The sequence below is a fragment of the Carcharhinus amblyrhynchos genome, chromosome 23, assembly GCF_965287045.1.
Source record: "Carcharhinus amblyrhynchos chromosome 23, sCarAmb.v2.hapA, whole genome shotgun sequence".
In the NCBI taxonomy this organism is placed as follows: Eukaryota; Metazoa; Chordata; class Chondrichthyes; order Carcharhiniformes; family Carcharhinidae; genus Carcharhinus; species Carcharhinus amblyrhynchos.
Genome location: NC_137346.1, coordinates 131,016 through 146,814, shown reverse-complemented (window position 1 = coordinate 146,814; position 15,799 = coordinate 131,016). Strand labels below are relative to the sequence as shown.

The 15,799-nt window shown below is 44.7% G+C and overlaps 1 protein-coding gene across 1 annotated transcript in view; it reads left to right on the top strand.

Moving 5' to 3' along the window:
* Positions 1–15,799, top strand: part of LOC145357476 (integrin alpha-E-like) — a 453,795-nt gene that overhangs the window by 323,538 nt on the left and 114,458 nt on the right. The window lies entirely within an intron of this gene.

The following is a 15,799-nucleotide window of genomic DNA, read 5'->3' as shown; positions in this document are numbered from 1 at the left end:
TATCTCTTAGTAAACTGTATAGTTCTTGCAACTTGCCTTTCCACCTATTTTTGTGTTGTCTGCAAATTTGGCTATAGCACATTTATTTCCTTCTTCCAACTCACTAATATATATCGTAAATAATTGCGGTTCCAGCACTTATCCCTGTGGATTCCCACTGATTATAGTTTGCAATCTGAAAAAGAACTCCTTAGCCCCACTCACTCTTTCCTGTCCATTAACCAATTCTCTATCTGTGCAAATATATTATCTCCAACACCATGGGATCTTATCTTATGACTTGACCTTTTGTGAGGTACCTTGTTGAATGCCTTCTGGAAGTCCAAATAAAAGACATCTACTGGTTCCCCTTGATCTACTTTGGTTAAGACTTCCTCGAAAAACTCTATTAAATTATCCAACATGATTTCTCTTCTGTGAACCCATCCTGACTCAGCTTGATTAGATTATGATTTTCCAAATGTGCTGCTGTTATTTTTTTCTCAATAATTGATTCCAACATTTTTCTAACAGTAGATATTAGCCTAATTGGCCTAAAGTTACCCACTTCTTATCTTCCTCCCAGGGGTGTCACACTGACAGTTTTCCCATGCTCTGTACTTTGTCAGAATCCAAGGATTTTTGGAACTTCACAGTCATTGCATCCACTATCTCTGTTTTTATATTCCCCATTAGTTTGCCTTCATAATTTAGGGTGGCACCATGACACCGTGAGTAGCACTGCTGCCTCACAGTGCCAGGGTATCATATTCAATTCTAGCCTCAGGTTACTCTGTGTGGAGTCTGCACGTTCTCCCCATGTTTGCATGGGTTTCCTCCAGGTGTTTCGGTTTCCTCCCACAGACCAAAGATGTGCAGGTTAGGTGCATTGGTCATGCTAAATTGATCCTAGTGTCAGGGGGATTAGCAGGGAAAATGTGTTGGCTTGCAGGAATAGGGCCTGGGATTATGGTCAGTACAGATTCGATGAGTGAATGGCCTCCTTCTATACTGTAGGGATTCTATGATTTGGACTATGAATTTATCGAATCTTTTTACCGCTCCTATGCTGTATTCTGTATTTATCCCAGTCTTTGGGGCTATCATGCCTCCTTGCATGTTTTTTTCTTTCAACTTCCTTGGTTAGCCATGGTTTGTTTATCCCTCTGTTTAAATCTTTCTTACTGGGATATATTTTTGCTGACAGTCATAAATTACCTCCTTAAGTGTCTGCCACTGCTTACTTAATATCTCTCTTAATCATCTCTCCACCCAGTCCATTTCTGGTAGTTTTATTGTCATTTTATTGTAATTTCGTTTACTTAATCTAAAAACAGTTGTTTTGACCTAAGTTTCTCACTGTCAAACTGAATATTAAATTCTGGCATGTTATGATCACTACTCCCTGGGGATCTCTTATTCTCCGGCCATTATTAAACCTGCCTCAACACCCATTACTAGATCCAAGATAGCCTGTTCCCTGGTTGACTCCATGACAAATTGCTCTAGGAAGCTATCCCTAATGCACTCTGTGAATTCATTGTCGTACTATCTTTTCAACCTGACTGGAGAGATTTCATGGGTAACATGGCGGCACAGTGGTTTGCACTGCTGCCTCACAGCACCAGGAACCTGGGTCCAATTCCTGGTTTGAGACATTGTCTGTGTCTGCGTGGGTTTCCTCTGGGTGCTCTGGTTTCCTCCCACAGTCCAAAGGATGTGCTGGTTAGGTGCATTGGCCATGCTAAATATTCCCTCAGTGTACCCAGACAGGAGTGTGGAAAATAGGGAATTTTCACAGTAACTTCATTGCAGTGTTAATATAAGCCTATGTGTGACACTAATAAATAAACTTAAGCATGCTCCTTCTATCTGCAAATGACAGGGCCTTGTGTGAAGATATTTGGTTCAAGCTCAGGTAAATGATAATGATCAGGTAGCCTTAAGAAATAACATTAACAACAAAATTAGAGGTAGTGTTTGATTTAAAGAAGAACCATACAAATTGGCAAGACAAAGCAATAGACCTGAAGATTGAAAAGAGCTTAAAATTCAGCAAATGAGGACCAAGGGATTGATTAAGATGGGAAGGAAAAGTGAACTAGTAGGGAACATAAAAACTGACTATAAATGTTTCTATAGGTATGTAAAGAGAAAAAGATTGACGAAAGAGAATGTAGGCCCCTTACAGTCAGAAACAGAGAGTTCATAATGGGGAATAAAGAAATGGCTGGAGAACTAAATTTGTACTTTGCTTCTGTTTTCACGAAGAAGACACGAATAATGTACCAGAAGTGCTGAGAGAAATAAGTTTTAGTGAGAAGCTGAAGAAAATTGGTATTAGTAGACAAATCTTCAGACACCTCACCTGTGACCTCACCTGTGAATATTTCACACCTGCCTTCATCCACGAGAATGAAGAGGTAGTTATGGCATTCCGGGAGAGAATGTGAGGCTCTAGAGCAAATTGTCATTGGGACTGACAACATATTATGGGTATTGGCAGGCTTAAAAGTGGACAAATCTCCATGTCCAGGTGAATTGTGTCCCAGGCTGACGTGGAAGGGAGGGAGGAAATTACAAGAGCTCTGACCCAAATTTTTAATTCCTCCCTGGCCACTGGGGAGGTGCCAGAGGATTGGAGAACAGCTAATGTGGTTCCACTATTTAAGAAAGGTTGTAGAGGCAAGCCAGGGAACTACAGACCAGTGATTCTCACGTCCACTAGAGAAGATTCTGAAGGAAAGAATCTATCTCCATTTGGAGAGGCAAGATTTGATCAGAAATAGTCAGCATGGTTTTGTCAGATGGAGTCATGCCTTACAAATTTGATTGAATTTTCTGAGCATGTGACCATGTGTGTGGATGAGGGTAGTGTGGTTGATGTAGTTTATATGGATTTCAGCAAAGCCTTTGTCAAAATCCCACATGGGAGACTTATTCAGAAGGCTAATGCACATGGGATTCTGTGCCGGGTCCCCTATTCTTCGTCATTTATATAAATGACATAGATGACTACGAGGGGGGTAGGATCAGTAAGTTTGCTGATGACACAAAGATTGGCCGGGTGGTTAACAGTGAGGTTGAGTGTCTTGGGTTACAGGAAAATATAGACGAGATGGTCAAATGGGTGGATAAGTGGCAGATGGAATTTAACCTGAAAAGTGTGAGATGATGCACTTTGGAAGGAGTAATTTGACAAGGAAGTATACTATGAAAGATCTGACACTGGGAAGTTCCAAAGAACAAAGTGACCTTGGCGTGATTGTCCATAGGTCTCTGAAGGCAGAAAGGCAGGTTAATAGGGTGATGAAAAAGGCATATGGCACACTCGCCTGTTTAAATCAGGATATAGATTACAAAAAGCAGAGAGGTCATGATGGAATTGTATAGAACTTTGAGGCCACAGCTGGAGTATTGTGTGCAGTTCTGGTCACCACATTATAGGAAGGACGTGAACGCATTGGAGGGGATGCAGAGGAGATCTACGAAGCTGCCTGGGTTGGTACACCTCTACAAAAGGAAGGGCAATCGGCAAGTATGCGACAACCACCGAGAAATCTCACGGCTCTCCATCACAGAAAAAACCCTCGCAAGAGCCCTGCTAAATCGTCTGGTCACTCATCTGGAGCTGGGCCAACTTCCAGAGTCACAGTGTTGCTTCCGCAAAGGACACGGGACTATTGACATGATTTTTGCTGTGCTCCAACTTCAGGAGAAGTGTCAGGAGCAGAATCGTGAACTCTACACAACCTTTGTTGACCTCATGAAAGTCTTCGACAGTGTAAGCTGACAAGGCCTGTGGAGGATCATGTCAAAGTTCAGCTGCCCCCCCCAAATTCGTTCAGATGGTTCGCCAGTTCCATGACGGCATTATGGCCAGAGTACTGTACGGCAGAGAATCCTCTGAGGTATTCCCAGTCACCAATGGTGTCAAACAGGGCTGTGTGCTTGCACCCACACTGTTCAGCATGATGTTTACTGCCATGCTGAATGATGCCTTCCAGGACAGTGTCGCTGGAATCAGTCTCAAGTACAGAGTGGATGGGAAGCTTTTCAACCTGAGGAGACATCAAATTATTTCCACAGTGAAGGAGGCTGTTCTGAGAGACTTCCTTTTTGCCAGTGACTGCGCCCTGTATACTGGCTCAGACAGTAAGAAGTCTCACAACACCAGGTTAGAGTCCAACCAGTTTACTTGAGAGTAATCCCACAAGCCTTCGGAAACGGTGTTCCACACACCGTGTGGAAGGTGTTCCTTCCTCTGACGAAGGAACACTGTTTCCGAAAGCTTGTGGGATTACTATCAAATAAACTGGTTGGACTCTAACCTGGTGTTGTGAGACTTCTTACTGTGTTTACCCCAGTCCAACGCCGGCATCTCCACATACTGGCTCAGAGCCAGAGATGCAAGTCAGTATGGACAAATTTTCCACAGCTTGTGACAACTTTGGACTCACCATCAACATTAAAAAGACTGAAGCCATGCACCAGCCTGCTCCTCATGTACCGTACACAGAACCCATAATCACAATCAAAGGGCAGAAACTACAGGCAGTGGACTAGTTCACTTATCTTTGCAGCACCCTCTCCCAAGCAGTAACTATTGATACAGTAGTTAACTGCAGAATAGCAAAGGCAAGTTCTGCTTTCGGTAAACTGCGCTCCACTTTATGGGAACGCCGAGGAATCAGCCCAGCAACAAAACTGAAGGTCTACAGCGCCGTGGTACTCACTACCCTCCTGTATGCCTGTGAAACGTGGTCTGTGTATCGAAGGCATGCAAGACAGCTCAATCATTTCCACATGACTTGTCGTTGCAGAATATTACACATCAGATGGCAAGACAAAGTACCAGACATTGAAGTTCTCTCTAGAGCAAGTCTACCATCAGTCCACACACTGCTGATGAGAGCGCAGACCTGGTGGGCAGGTCATGTCATCCGTATGTCAGACGAGCGCATACCCAAGCAGCTCCTTTTTGGGGAACTCTCTGCTGGAAGACACTCACATGGAGGGCAGAAGAAACGTTTCAAAGACACACTCAAACCCTCCCTGAAGTCGCTTGACATTGACACAACCACCTGGGAAACGGTGGCACAAAACCACCCTACCTGGCACTGCCTCATCCACAAAGGCTGTCAAGTTTATGAAGCAAGGTGTATTGCTGAAGCACAACTTAAGCACGAGCTGCGCAAGTCCAGAGCCACCAGTGCAACAACTACAGTGTCTACACAAGTCTGTCCAATATGTGCCAGCACATTCTGTGCCTGAATTGGCCCTGATCAGTCATCTTCGGACACACCGCAATCAGCCTCAAACTGACTACTGGTGTTGAAGTCCTCATTGATGACAATGGACAAACAGCAGCTGGAACATTTAAGTTATGAAGAGAGGTTGGATGGGCTTTGGTTGTTTTCATTGGAGCAGAGGAGACTGAGGGGTGACCTGATTGAGGTGTTCAAGATTGAGGGGCATGGGCAGGATGGATAGGCAGCTGCAGTTCCCCTTAGTTGAAGGGGTAATTATGAGGGGGACACAAGTTAAAAGTGAGGGGTGGGAGGTTTAGGGGAATTTGAGGGAAACCTTTTTACTCAGAGGGTGGTGATGGTCTGGAATGCACTATCTGGGAGGGTGATAGAGGCGAGATGCTTCACATCCTTTAAAAAGTATGTGGATGAGTACTTGGCACACCATAGCATTCCAGACTATGGGCCAAGTGCTGGCAAGTAGAATTAGATGGGCTGGTCAGGGCAATACATGCATCGGTGCAGACTCAATGGGCTGAAGGCCTCTTCTGCACTGTAGTTTTCTATGATTCTGTGAAATAGTTTTGGGAAAATTGATTTGATTGAAAGTGGATGAATCTCCATGTACTGATAATCTTCATCCCAGAGTACTTAAGGAAGTGGCCCTGGAAACAACAGATTCATTGGTGGACATTTTCCAAACTTCTTTGGATTCTGGAATAGTTCCTACAGATTGGAGGGTAGCTAATGTAAGCCCACTATTCTAAAAGGGAGGTAGGGAGAAAACAGGGAACTATAGACCAGTAAGCCTAACATCTACTGGGGAAGTTGCTAGAGTTTATTATCAAAGATTTATTAACTCAGCACTTGGAAAGCAGTGGTATAATCAGACAAAGTCAGCATGGATTTACAAAGAGGAAATCTTGCTTAATGAATCTATTGGAATTCTTTGAGGATGTACCTAGTGGCCTTGGGCTTACTTATTTAGATTTTCAGAAAGCTTTTGACAAGGTCTCATAGCAGACTACTTTGTAAAGTTAAAGTGCATTGGATTGCAAGTAATGTCTTGAGATGGATAGAAAGCTGCTTAACAGATAAGAAGTAGACACAACTGTGTCTTTTTCTTATTGGCAGGCAGTGGCTAATGGGATACCACAGGGATCTGTGCTAGAACCCCAATTGTTCACATTATAGATTAATGATTTGGAAGAGGGCTGAATGTGTTATCTCTAAATTTGTAAATGATACAAAGCTGGGTGGGAGGGTGAGCTGTGAGGAGGATGCAGAGATACTTCAACGTGATTTGAACAGGCTGAATGTGTAGGCATCTGCATGGCAGATGCAGTACATAAGAACATAAGAAATAGGAGCAGGAGTAGGCCATCTAGCCCTTCGAGCCTGCCCCGCCATTCAATAAGATCATGGCTGATCTGTCGTGGCTCAGTTCCACATTCCCGCCCTCTCCCCATAACCCTTAATCCCCTCGCTTATCAAAAACCCATCAACCCGCGTCTTAAAAATATTTAACGAGGCAGCCTCCACCACCTCAACAGGCAGAGAATTCCAGAGATTCACCACCCTTTGAGTGAAGAAGTTCCTCCTCAACTCCGTTCTAAACCGCCCCCCCTTTATCTTGAGGCTGTGCCCCCTAGTCCTACTGTCCTTTCTGAGCAGGAAGAGTCTCTCCACCTCTATCCTATCCATCCCATTCATCATCTTATACGTCTCAATGAGATCTCCCCTCATTCTTCTAAACTCTAACGAGTACAAGCCTAGTTTATTCAGCCTCTCCTCATAGCTCAACCCCCTCAACTCCGGTATCAGCCTAGTAAACCTCCTCTGCACTCCCTCCAAGGCCAAAATATCCTTGCGTAAGTATGGCGACCAAAACTGCACACAGTACTCCAGCTGCGGCCTCACCAATGCCCTATACAGCCACAGCAAGACCTCCCTACTTTTATATTCAATCCCCCTCGCTATGAAGGCCAGCATCCCATTCGCCTTCCTGACCACCTGCTGCACCTGCAGGCTGGGTTTTTGCGACTCATGCACAAGGACCCCGAGGTCCCTCTGCACCGTCGCCTGCTGCAGTTTTTCGCCACGTAAGAAATAATCCTTCCTACCGTTATTCCTACCAAAGTGGACCACCTCGCACTTGCCAACATTAAATTCCATTTGCCATTTCCTGGCCCATTCGCCCAGCCTATCTAGATCCTTCTGCAGACTCTCCACACCCTCCGCGCAATTTGCCGTTCCCCCAATCTTGGTGTCATCAGCAAATTTCAACACCATACACTCGGTTCCCTCCTCCAGATCATGTGGATAAATGTGAAGTTATCCACTTCAATAGCAATAATAGGAAGACAGATTATTACTTGAATGGGTGTAAATTGAGGGAGGTATATACTCTACCGGACTTTGGAGTCCTTGTGCATCAGTCGCTGGTGGTAAAGAAGGCAAATAGTATGTTGGCCTTCATGGTGAGAGGATTTGAGTAAAGGGATAGGGATGTTTTGCTGCAATTGTCTAGGGCATTGGTGAGGCCACACCTGGTGTATTGTGTGCTGCTTTGTTGTCCTTACCTGAGGAACAATGTCCTTGCTATAGAGGGAATACAGCGAGGGTTTACCAGGCTGATTCCTGAGATGGCAGGTCTGTCTTATGAAGTGAGACTAAGTCGATTAGGATTATATTCACTGAAGTCTAGAAGAGTGAGAGGGGATCTCATAGAAACTTATAAAATTCTAACAGGGTCAGACAGGGTAGATTCAGAAAGAATGTTCCCAATGGTGGGGGTGTCCAGAACTAGGGGTCATAGTTTGAGGGTAAGGAGTTAACGTTTTAGAACTAGGGTGGGGAGAAATTTCTTCACTCAGAGGATGGTGAATGTGTGGAATTCACTACCACAGCATGTAGTTGAGGCCAAATGTTGTCTAATTTCAAATTCATAGAATCATAGAATCCCTACAGTACAGAAGGCAGCCATTCGGTTCATCGAGTCTGTACAGACCACAATCCCACCCAACCCTTATTTCTGCATCCCCAAACATTTACCCTGAAACTAAGGTCAATTTAGCATGGCTAATCAACCTAACCTGCGTATCTTTGGACTATGGGAGGAAACTGGAGCACCCGGAGGAAGCCCATGCTGACATGGGGAAAATGTGCAAACTCCACACAGGCAGTGACTTGAGGATGGAATTGAACCTGGGACCATGGTACTGAGGCAGCAGAGCTAACCACTGTGCCACCGTGCCACCCATTTGATATAGCTCTTGGGGCTAAAGGGAATCAAGAGATATGGGGGAAAGTGGGCATCAGGATATTGAATTTGATGATCAGTCATGATCAAAATGAATGGCAGAGCAGGCCCAAAGGGCATAATGGCTTGCTCCTGCTTCTAATTTATTTGTTTCTATAACCAGGACCAAGACATATTTACCACATGCAGAGCCCTCTAGCGTGACCTGCTCAGTCCCAGGACTGCCTTCTGCATTGGTTGCCTATTGTGACTGCAATCACAGGACAGTCTCACACTAATACCCTCTGTACCTTTGACAATTTCCCAGTCGTATATCTGACTTCCACCCTTCACTCACTCCACCATCCAAGCCATTCTCTGCCTTCCTCCCACACTGCCGCCCTCCCCCCACCCTGTTGTATTGTTTGGCAGCAGCACTACTGATCAAACTGGTCGGGCCGTATAGAATGTACCTGCTTAACTGGATCTGCATCAGGACCTGAAGGAACCAACAAGGGGGAAATACATACCTACCTCATCCTTAGCAATCTGCCAGCTGCAGATGCATCTGTCTATGACAGCAGCGGCAAGAGTGACCACCGCAGTCTTCGTGGAGATGAAGCGGCACTATCACCGTGCTAAATGGGACAGACTTCAAATAGATCTAGCAACTCAAGACTGGGCATCCATCAGGCGCTGTGGGCCATCAACAGCAGCAGAACCATACTCCAGCACAATCTTCAACCTCATGGCCCGGAATATCCCCCACTCAACCATTACCACCAAGCCAGGGGATCAATTCTGGTTCAATGGAGAGTGCAGGAGGGCATGCCAGGAGCAGCACTAGGCATTCCTAAAAATGAGGTGTCAACGTGGTGAAAATACCAAACAGGACTATTTGCGAAACAGCATAAACAGCAAGTGATGGACAGAGCTAAGCAATCCCACAACCAGCAGATCAGATCTAGGCTCTGCAGTCCTTCCACATCCAGCTGTGAATGGTGATGGACAACTAAGCAACTCATTGGAGGAGGAGACTCCACAAATATCCCCCTCCTCAATGATGCAGGAGCCCCGTATATCAGTGCAAAAAGATAAGACTGAAGCATTCACAGCAATCTTCAGCCAGAAGTGCTGAGTGAATAATCCATTTCGGCCTCCTCCAGTGGTCCCCAACATCTCAGTGTCAGTCTCCATCCAATTTGATTCACTCCACGTGATATCAAGAAACAGTTGGAGGCGCTGGATACTGCAAAGGCAATGAGCCCTGATAACATTTCGGCCATTGTACTGAAGACTTGTGCTCCAGAACTTGCTGCTCCCCTCGCCAAACTCTTCCAGTACAGTGATAACACTTGCATCTATCCAACAACGTGGAAAATTGTCCAGATATGGCATGTACACAAATAGCAGGACAAATCCAACCCCGCCAATTACTGAGAGTCTACTCTTGATCATCAGTAAAGTGATGGAAGGGATCATCAACAATGTTATAAAGTGGCACCTGCTCAGCAATAATCTGTTTAATGACATCCACTTTCAGTTCACCAGGGTCACTCAGCTCCTGACCTCATTACAACCTTGTTTCAAACATGGATAAAAGAGCTGAATTCCAGAAGTGAGATGAGAGTGACAGCCCTTGACGTTATTCGAATGAGTGTGGCATCAAGAAGCCCTAGCGAAACTAGAATTAATGGGTATTGGGGACAAACTCTCCGCTGTTTGGAGTCATAACATGATATGGACAGGCTGAGTGAGTTGATATATGCATGGCAGATGCAGTACAATATGTGTACATGTGAGGTTACCCATTGTGGTAGCATTAATAGGAGGACAGATTATTACCTGAAAGGCCATAAAGAACAGTACGGCATAGGAACAAGCCCTTTGGCTCACCAAGTCTGTGCTGACATGGATGCCTCTCGAATCTAATATTGTCTTGCCTCTAAGTGGTCCATAACTCTCTATTCCCTGCCTATTCATGTATTTATCCAGATCCCTCTTGAACATTGTTATAGAATCTGCTTCCATCCCCTCCTGTGGCAGCGCATTCCAGGCATTCATCAACCTCTGTGTGAAAAACTTGCCCCTTCTCTTTTAAACTTTCCCCCTCTCACTTCCAACCTTTGCCCCTCGAGTAATTGACCCTTTGACCCTGGGAAAAAGACTCTGACTATCCACTCTATCTAAGCCTGTCATAATTTTCTAAACTCCTATCAGGTCCCCCTGATCCTCCGATACTCCATCGAAAACAATCCAAGTTTGTTCAACCTTTCTTCATAGTCCATATCCTCCAAACCAGGCAACATCCTGATAAATCTCTTTTGTACCCTTTCCAATGCATCAACATCCTTCTGGTAGACTGGCGACCAGAATTGTACACAATACTCCAAATGTGGCCCAACAGAAGTCTTATCCAGCTGACTGATGAAGGCCAGCATGCCATACGCCTTCTTGACCACCTTGTCCCCCTGAGTTGCCACCTTCAGGGAACTGTGAATTTGCACACTTAGATTCCTCTGTATACTAATATTTCGAAGGACTCTACCATTTACTGTATGCTTTCCCTCTGCAGCAGACCTTGCAAATTCGTCCGGGTTAAATTCCATTGCCATCTTTCAACCCATGTCTCCAGCCGATTTATATCCTGCTGTATCCTCTGACAATCCTCTTCACTATCTGCTACTCCCCCAATTTTTGTACCATCTACAAATTTACTAATCAGATCACCTACGTTTTCCTCCAGATCATTTATATATATTACCAACAACAGAGGCCCAGCACTAATCCTTGTGGAACACCATTTGTCACAGACTTCCAGTTAGAAAAGTACCCTTCCACTACTATGTTTTGCTTTCTTTGCCCAAGCCAGTTTTGTATCCATATGACTTCACCTTCTGTATCAGCCTGCCATGAAGAACTTATCAATGGCTTTACTACAGTCCACATACACAACATCCACTATCCTGCCCTGGTCAATTTTTATTGTCACTTCCTCAAAGAACTCAATCAGGTTTGTGAGACACAACGTCCCCTTCACAAAACCGTGCTGCCTAATGCTAATAAGCTTATTCTCTTCCAGATGTGAGTACATCTTGTCCCCAGGAATCTTCTCCAATAATTTCCCCACCACTGATGTAAGGCTCACAGGCATAATTTCCCAGATTGTCTCTTCTGCTCTTCTTAAACAGAGGAACAATGTAAGCTACTCTCCAATCCTCTAGTACCTTGCCTGTGACTAAAGAGGATGCAAAGATTTTGGTCAAGGCCTTAGCAAATTCTTCCCTTGCATCTCTCAGTATTCTGGGATAGACCCTATCTGGCCCTGAGGTCTTGTCCATGTCAATGTTTTTCCAAACCTCCAATACCTCCTCCCTTTTTATCTCAACATGTCCGAAAATGTCAACATCCTCCTTTCTACACTCACCATCCACCACATCCTTCTCCTTTGTAAATATTGATGCAAAATACTCGTTAAGGACCTCATTCACCTTATCTGACTCCAGACACAAATTCCCTCCACTGTCCTAGAGTGGACCTACCCTTCCCTTAGCTACCCTCTTCCTCCTTATATACGCACAAAAAGCCTTGGGATTCTCCTTAATCCTGCCTGCCAAGGACATTTCATGGCCCCTTTTAACATAGAACATAGAACATTACAGCGCAGAACAGGCCCTTCGGCCCACAATGTTGCGCCAACCAGTTAAAAAACAATGACCCTCTAACCTAAACCAATCCCTTTTCATCCATAAACCTATCCACGGATCTCTTAAACGCCCCCAAACTAGGCGCATTTACAACTGCAGCAGGCAGGGCATTCCAATCCCTCACCACCCTCTGGGTAAAGAACCTACCCCTGACATCCGTCCTATAACTACCCCCCCTTAATTTAAAGCCATGCCCCCTCGTGCTAGCTTTCTCCATCCGAGGAAAAAGGCTATCACTATCCACCCTATCTAAACCTCTAATCATCTTATATGTTTCAATAAGATCCCCTCTTAGCCGCCTTCTTTCTAGCGAAAACAACCCCAAATCCCTCAGTCTCTCCTCATAGGACCTCCCCTCCATACCAGGCAACATCCTGGTAAACCTCCTCTGCACCCTCTCCAAAGCCTCCACATCCTTCCTATAATGTGGGGACCAGAACTGCACACAATACTCCAAGTGCGGCCGCACCAGAGTTGTGTACAGTTGCAACATGACGCTGCGACTCCTAAATTCAATCCCCCTACCGATAAACGCCAATGCCCTCCTAAGTCACTGTTTAAGCTCTTTCCTGCTATCTTTGTATTCCTCAAGAGGCTTATCTGTTTTCAATTCCTGAAATTTATATATGCCTCTTTCTTCTTTTTCACTAAGCTCACAGTCTCTCTTGTTCCCGAATCTTGCCATCTTTATCCTTCATTTTTATGAGGACATACTTGTTCTGAATTTTAACAACTGACTTTTAAAAAAGTATCAGATGTGGATTTACTCTCAAATAACCGCCCCAGTCTACATTGCCTAGTTAGCTTTCCCCCAGTTTAGTACTTTCACTCTGGGACTACTTCTTTTCTATAAGTATCTTGAAACTCATAGAATTGTGATCAGTTCCCAAAATGGTCCACCACTGAGACATCAATCACCTGTCTGGGCTCATTTCCCAGAACCAGGTCTAAGATAGCCCCTTCCTGAGTTGGACTATCTCGTGTGAAGTTATCCACTTTGAAAGGAATAATAGTAAAATGGACTATTATTTAAATGGTGAAAAATTACAACATGCTACTTTGCAGAGGGACCTGGGTGTCCTAGTGCGTGAATCGCAAAAACTCAGTCTGCAGGTACAGCAGGTGATCAAGAAGGCAAATAAAATGTTGGCCTTTATCACGAGAGGGATGGAGTATAAGAGCAGGGAGGTCTTGCTGCAATTGTACAAGGTACTGGTAAGGCCGCAACTGGAATACTGTGTGCAATTTTGGTCCCCTAATTTGCGAAAGGATATATTGGCTTTGGAGGAAGTGCAGAGAAGGTTCACCAGGTTGGTTCCGGTGATGAGGGGGTTAGCTTATGAGGAGAGATTGAGTAGACTGGGCCTGTACTCGTTGGAGTTTAGAAGGCTGAGGGGAGATCTTATAGAGCATGTAAGATAATGAAGGGGCTAGAAAGGGTAGAAGCAGAGAGATTATTTCCACTTAGTCTCCTAGTCAAGGAGAATACTGAGATACAGGCTTTTAGACTAGACAGGATTGAGGTACATAGGGAGGAGGTGTTAACAATTCTTGAGAGTATGCAAATAGATAAGTTCCCCGGGCCAGATGGGATTTACCCTAGGATTCTCTGGGAGGCTAGGGAGCAGATTGCAGAGCCTTTGGCTTTGATCTTCATGTTGACATTGGCTTCAGGTATTGCACCGGGAGACTGGAGGATAGCAAATGTTGTCCCCTTGTTCAAGAAGAGGAGTAGAGACCATCCTGGGAATTATAGACCGGTGAGCCTTATTTCTGTTGTGGGCAAAGTTTTGGAAAGAATTATAAGGGATAGAATTTATAATCATCTAGAGAGAAATAAATTGATTAGGGATCGTCAAACGGTTTTGTGAAGGGTAGGTCATGCCTCACAAACCTTATAGAGTTTTTTGAAAAGGTGACCAAAGAGGTGGATAAGGGTGGGGCAGTTGACGTGGTGTATATGGATTTTAGCAAAGCGTTTGATAAGGTTCCCCATCGTAGGCTACTGCAGAAAATGCAGATGCATGGGATTGAGGGTGATTTAGCAGTTTGGATCAGGAATTGGCTAGCTGATAGAAGACAGAGGGTGGTGGTTGATGGGAAATATTCAACCTGGAGTTCATTTACTAGTGGTGTACCTCAGGGATCTGTTTTGGGGCCGCTGCTGTTTGTCATTTTTATAAATGACCTGGATGAGGGTGTAGAAGGATGGGTTAGTAAATTTGCTGACGACACCAAAGTCGGAGGAGTTGTAGACAGTGAGGATGGATGTTACAGTTTGCAGAGGGACATAGATAAACTGCAGAGCTGGGCTGAGAGGTGGCAAATGGAGTTTAATGCTGAAAAGAGTGAGATGATTTGCTTTGGTAAGAGTAACAGGAGTACAGAATATAGGGCTAATGGAAGGACTCTTGGTAGTGTCGATGAGCAGAGAGATCTCGGTGTGCATGTGCATAGTTCCCTGAAAGTTGGCACCCAGGTTGATAAGGTTGTTAAGAAGGCGTACGGTGTGTTAGCTTTTATTGGTAGAGGGATTGAATTTCGGAGTCGTGAGGTCATGTTACAACTGTACAAAACTCTGGTGCAGCTGCACTTGGAATATTGCGTACAGTTCTGGTCTCCGCATTATAAGAAGGATGTGGAGGCATTGGAAAGGGTGCAGAGGAGGTTTACCAGGATGTTGCCTGGTATGGTGGGAAGGTCTTATGGGGAAAGGCTGAGGAACTTGAGGTTATTTTCGTTAGAAAGAAGAAGGTTAAGAGGTGACCTAATTGAGGCACACAAGATGATCAGAGGGTTAAATAGGGTGGACAGTGAGAGCCTTTTTCTTTGGATGGTGATGGCTAACACGAGGGGATATAGCTTTAAATTAAGGGGTGGTAATTATAGGATGGATGTTAGAGGTAGTTTCTTTACTCAGAGGGTAGTAAGGCCGTGGAAAGCCCTGCCTGCAGCAGTTGTGGACTCGCCAACTTTAAGGGCGTTCAAATGGTCAATGGATAGGCATATGGATAACATTGGAATAGTTTAGGTTAGAGGGTCATTAGATTGGTTCCACTGGTCGGCGCAACATCGAGGGCTGAAGGGCCTGTACTGCGCTGTTATGTTCTATGTTCTACTTAGAATTAAAACAAGAACTCGAGGGCACAGCTTCAAAATAAGGGGGAGTCAATTTAGAACGGAGTTGAGGAGGAACTTCTTCTCCCAGAGGGTAGTGAATCTTTGGAATTCCCTGCCCATTGAAGCAGTGGAGGCTACCTCATTAAATGTGTTTATGTATGATCCTTTTTAAATGTCTCATGTATGATCAGCACAGCTTGTGGGCTGAAGGGCCTGTTTGTGCTGTAGTTTTTCTATGTTCTATGTTCTATATTGCCTCAAGAAGCATTCTTGGACTCACTGAACAAACTCTGCCCCATCCAAGCCACTGGCACTATAGGAATCCTAATCTATGTTGGGAAAGTTAAAATCATCCATCACAACAATCCTGTTGTTCTTACATCTTCCCATAGTCTGCTGACAAAGCAGTCTGTCCACTTTACGCTGGCTATTGGGAGGTGTGTGGTATGACCCCAACAGTGTGTTTGCACCATTCCTGTTCCTGAGTTCTACTCATATGGCGT